Genomic DNA, 5,872 nt, shown 5'->3' on the forward strand with positions numbered 1-5,872 from the left:
TTCCATCCAATCTACTGCCCTGCTCTTGTCCATTCAGACTTTTCTTTCTTTCTCAGACTCACAGAACATTAAACAGTCCCTTGAGTGTGCCCAAACTACTGGTGGGATGTGTACATCGATGACCAGCGTATAATTCTTTTGGGAAGAGTTAGAAAGATGGGCCCATGGATTTTAGAAATGTACAGATCTAGATGGAAAATATATCAAAAACCATTAGCTTCATATCTGGATGTTTTTCTTTCAAAAGGGTTTTTATGATTTTGTAGCAAAATGCTTTTTTACTTACCCTTGTGCACATCAGGTTGCTATGAGTGGAGCCAACGCAATGGCAACCAACAACAAGAAGATATTTTATGACTCCACTTATATTTGTCCTTTTGCGACTGACATGTCTCTCAGCACACTCTTGTCAAGATCCATCGAGGACTTGATTTCTCTGTTTGCGTAGTAGTCCACATTTTGCTCATTCATTCATATGTTATGGACATGTAGCTTCCTTTCACTTTTCAGTTATTGTGAATACAATGTACAATGGCTTACAAGTATCTGTTTGCATTTCTGCTTTCCATTCTTTTGGGTACATGCTTGGCCTAGAACTGCTGGATCATAAGGTAATTATTTAGAAGCTCAGATGGTAAAACTTTACCTCACTTACTTTGGATATGTTGTCACAATAGACAAAATTTAACAAACCAAAAACACAAACAAAACTCACTGCTATCAAGTTGACTCTACTCATAGTGACCCTAAAGGATAGGAGAGAGCTGCCCCTCTAAGTTCCCAAGACTGCAAGCTTTTATAGGAGTAAAAAACCCCATCTTTCTCCTTCGGAGCCCCTGGTGGCTTCGGACTGCTGACCTTGCAGTTAGCAGCTCAACTTGTAACCATTATGCCACCAGAGCTCCTTATCAGAAGAGACCAGTCCCTGGAAAAGAACATCATGCTTGGTAAAGTGAATGAGCAGTGAAAAGGAGGAAGAGCTTCGACATGGTGGATTGACACAGTGGCTGCAATAATGGGGTCCATCAAAACAATTGTGAGGACGGTGCAGGACCAGGCAGAGTTTTGTTCTGTTGTACATATGGCTGCTATGGTTCAGACTTGATGGAACCTGACAACAATGCTAATTCTATGTATAGCTTTTTTAGGAACCACCAAACTGTTTTCCACAGTGGCCATACCATTTTGTTGTAATCCCACCAGTGATGGATGACGACCTTCATTTCTCCAAACCTTCACCAATCTCTATGTATAGTTTTCCACATTTTCAATCATAGTCATCCTAATGGTGAGGAATGAGACCTCATTGAGGTTTTCATTCATATCTCCCTAAATACAAGCTAGAAAGCCCTATGGAGCAGCTTTACATTGTCATATAGGGCCACCATGAGTTGGATTCGACTTAACACACCAACATTGAATAATGACACAAAGCATATTTTCATGTGCTTATTAGCTATTTGTATATCTTCTTTAGTAAAATGACTCTTCCAGTCCTTTGCCATTTTTTGATTAGGTTGTTTGTGTTTTTGCTATTAAGTTGTAGGGATTATTTACATATTTTGTATATTTAACTCTTCTCAGACACGTGTTTCCCCCAATTTTTCTCCAAAGGTGTAGATTGTTTCTTCATTTTCTCCAATAACGTTCTTTGATGAATAAATGTTTTTAATTTGAAATAAATCCTTTTGATCTGTTTTGTCTTTTGCTGCTCATGTTTTTTGGTGTCATATCTAAGAATAGATTATTTAAAACTGTCTATTTTCTGGGAAACTTTAAAGATTAGGATTGCTTCTATTAATGTTTGGTAGAATTCCTCAGTGAATTCATCTGGTCCAGGACTTTCCTTTGTTGACAGTTTTTATTACTGATGAAATCTCTTTACTTGGGTTTGTTAAGATTTTGCTTTTCTTCTGGAGTCAATGTAGTACATTTTTGTGTATGTATAGGAATTTGTCCATTTAATCTAGGTCACATACTTTTTTTTTGTACTTTTGATGGTTAGTTTTTCCCAGAACAGTAAAGCAGTTGAAATAATATTGAAAAGCTGTAAAGTCAATTATTAAAATTCACAGCATTATTCTAAGTATCTTATAGCCCAATAAATATTTTACTATTTTGTTTACACCCCAAAAGAATTTATTAATTTTACATTCCTCGCTTTAATGGAAGCAATTACATGAACACTATTTTCATTAAAACCATAAAGGTAGGCCTATTACGGAGAATTTAGAGAAGTTACAGTAAGTTGGTCCATCTTAAGTGTAGTGTAGATACTTGAGAATCTGATAAGAATTACAAAAGAGTTATATGGGTACCCTTGTTGAAAATAAATTGACTATAAGCATGTTTATTTCTTGGTCCCAATTCTAGCCCATTGATTTAAAAAAAAAATCATTTTATTGGGGGCTCATACAACTCTTATCATAATCCATACATACATCTATTGTGCCAAGCACATTTGTACATTTGTTACCATCATCATTCTCAAAACATTTGCTTTTTACTTGAGCCCTTGTTATCAGCCCCTTATTTTTCCCTCCCTCCCCACTCCCCCTCCCTCATGAACCCTTGATAATTTATAAATTATTATTTTGTCATGTCTTACACTGTCTGACGTCTCCCTTCACCCACTTTTCTGTTCTGCTGCCTATATAATTCAATGGGAAAGAATATTCTTTTCAGCAAATTGTGCCAGAACAAATGGATGCCCCACACAAAAGGATGAAGTAAGACCCCTACCTCACACCATACCCCCAAATTAACTCAAATATAAGAGCAAAACCTACAGAATTGAAACAAGAGAAAGGACAAGAAATGGCCATGGAGTTTCTTCTAGAATAATAAAAATGTTGTAAAATTAGGTACGTGTTTCCCAAAGTGAACAATACCTCCCCACTGAGTGGTGCTGGAACAACCCAGAAAAGCAGATATCTACACTTTATCCTGGGTTATAGGCTATAGAACAAAAGTTTTTCATTGCTGGAGGGGGGGGGGCGCTGAATTTTTTTTCTGAAAAGGAGGCAGTAGGCCAAATAAGTTTGGGAACTTACGAATTAGATTGTCATGAGTAAATGAGCTCTCTAAGTAAAGATGACAACGACATGCTGAAAAAAAAGAAGTACAAAAGAGACACGAATTATATGGCTATACCATGCTAAGGAATTTGGAATTTGTTTTGAAGGTGATGGGGAACCTCTGAACTATTTTAAGCACATGTGTTTCAGGAAGATTATTATCACATCAATGTGGAGAACTGAAAAAATGCCAAGATTTGCAGTAGACACCTGGTTGATTTTTCAGGCAGAAATGTAATTCTGATTAGATAGACCAGATTTTGGTAGCTAAATGTGAGAAGAGGGGGACAAAATGAGGACGGTCAACTATCCAAGACTTCCATTTACAACTTCTTCTCCCACCCACCCCCACCCCCCTGGGCACAGAGAGCAAGTTTATTGGGTGAATTCTGCTGGCAAGCATCATCCAAAAAGGGTAAGATGGGAAAAGTGCTGTGACAGCAAGAAGGCCTTCAAGGCTAGAGAGTCACGCAGGAAACAGTACAAGGCTCTGGGTACATGTGAAGGGCTGCCCTCAGCCATTCAACATCATATGAATGGGCTCTTCATAGCTGCTACAACCATTGCTGTCCTCGTGTCCTGCCACCAGCATCTGGACGTCTGTTATCTTCTCATCCCGTGTGACAAGTGTATGGCCGGATCAATACCAGGCTGGCTTCTAGCAACAAGTGACCTTGAGTCTCCCCCACCCGTGCGGAGCTGACCAGAGCTGGCTGAAACAACTAGCAGCAAGTGGCCTTGAATCTCACACACACACCTGCAGAGCTGACCAGAACTGGCTAATGGCCCACTTTGTTCTCGACCTGCCGCTCTGCACCCGGCATGGCCCGTTTGGCTCAGTGCCCACTTTGCTCTCGCCCCTCCACTCTGCACCCACCACAGCCCGTTTGGCTCAGTGCCCGCTTTGTTCTTGCCCACCACTCTGCACCCGGCACGAATACACCCGGAACCAGGAAGACACCTTACATTCCAGGAATGCGGACATCCCTGTCCATATAAGCAGCAGCCCTGTAGCCTGCGATGCGACTCCCACAGCCCGGACATTGTGGACTGTGGGACTTCGCCCAGGCTGGGTTTTTTCTCCCTAATAAAACCTGTTTGTTCTAATTGGACTGATTTGGTTTCTGGCGCCTCTCGACTACCTTACAACAAGGACATGTTGGATTTCAGCACCCACGGTGGTGCCATTCCCATACTTGTCAAATGCTCAAAGGCCTTCGGCATAGATGCTCTGGTCCTTGTTCTACATTCTACAGCATGGGTGGGGTGTGTGTGTGTGTGTTCAAAATGCAGTACTTTCATATTAAACTCATCATTCTTGGGGTTCCCCAGGACCTTGAGCACCTTGACATCGGGAAGTTCTGGTCTAGGGCCCTTGTCACGCCCCCACACTGGCTTGTACATGATCTTGCCACCACCTGTTCAGTCAAGCAACTAGAAGGCCTCCTTAAACTTTGCATTGTGATCCTTGGTAAAGTCACACATCTTGACTGCTCAGGTTTGAGGAGCTTTTCCTGCAATAATGTCTACAGTTTGCTCTGTATATCCATATTCTATTACCTGCTCATTCCTGAAATGTGTGAGAGGACATAAACTGCTCTTTCCTTAGGAACAAATATAAACAGCACGTTTTATTTTTGTGTCATAGCTTATCCCAAAAGATGAGAAAAATCTGACAAGCTTTCTCATATTAAAAATGACACATCCAGACTATATAAGGATGAATGTGAGAAGCATCCTTTCCCTCCATGTCACCATTAAATCCTTTTCAGGAAACTGGCAAACCAGGTTTTGCTAAAGCAGAAAGCAGTTATCATTGAGTTCGTGCTGACCCATGGCAACCTCATGTGTGTCAGAGTAGACCCGTATTTCATGGGGGTTTCAGTGGCTAAGTTTTCAGACGCAGATTGCCAGGCCTTTCTTCCTAGGTACTTCTGCGTAGGTTGGAACCATCACCCTTTGAGTTAGCGCCTGAGCATATTAACCCTTTACACACAGACTCCAAAGGACCAAGATGAGGGTAAAAAAAGACAATGGTTAGCAAATGTCACAGAACTGGTAAACTGATGACGTTTTTTTAAGCAAGCAAAACTATTTCAAGATGATGAAATAAGGAATTAAAAATCCATTTACATTTTCTATGAAGGAAAGGGATAGCCTTCTAAGTAATTAACATCTAAGCTAAGGCTGACTTCACTCCTAAGATTATTTTTCTTATAAAACAATCTTTGTGATCTATTTGCAGTATAACCTAAGAGCCCTCCCGTATTGAAAAATACTGTGAAATACAGAATATATCATCCTTTGCAAATGTGCGATCCAGCTAGCAATTAAGTGAAAGGAAACACTAGGGGTCAAAACACAAAACAGAACACCAAAAAATCAGAGCAGTTATTGGGATTTGAAGTTTTAGTCACTCTGTAGGTGGGTGGAGTGTGGGCTGCTTGGTTAACTAAGTAAAGAAGCTGTGGTTTTGATAGTGTGTAGAGACTGGAGACAGGGCCTTGGGCCTAAGGAAAGCAGGGAGTTGGAACTGAGACACCTGTACAAAGTTGACTTTCAAGGGGTTACACCTTCAATAAAGGGTGGACTAGGCAAAAATCTATTCAGTAGTATCGGGAGAAAAGGAGCCCTGATGGTGTGGTGGTTACCCATAAGGTTGTGATCTAAAAGGTCCACAGTTCAAAACCACCAGGTGCTCCTCAGGAGAAAGACAGGGTTTTCTGCTCACGTAAAGAGTTACATGCTGGGCCACCAAGCCTTGACGACGATATTCCCGCTCAGAGCAGCCAAGA

The 5,872-nt window shown here is 40.9% G+C and overlaps 1 pseudogene; it reads right to left on the minus strand.

Annotated features, from left to right (window-relative positions):
- Positions 1-3,591: 3,591 nt before the first annotated feature.
- Positions 3,592-4,562, minus strand: LOC101641025 (annotated as a pseudogene).
- Positions 4,563-5,872: the final 1,310 nt, after the last annotated feature.

This window comes from Echinops telfairi, unplaced genomic scaffold (genome assembly GCF_000313985.2).
Source record: "Echinops telfairi isolate 266 unplaced genomic scaffold, ASM31398v2 ScPeMD7_44;HRSCAF=162, whole genome shotgun sequence".
NCBI lineage: Eukaryota > Metazoa > Chordata > Mammalia > Afrosoricida > Tenrecidae > Echinops > Echinops telfairi.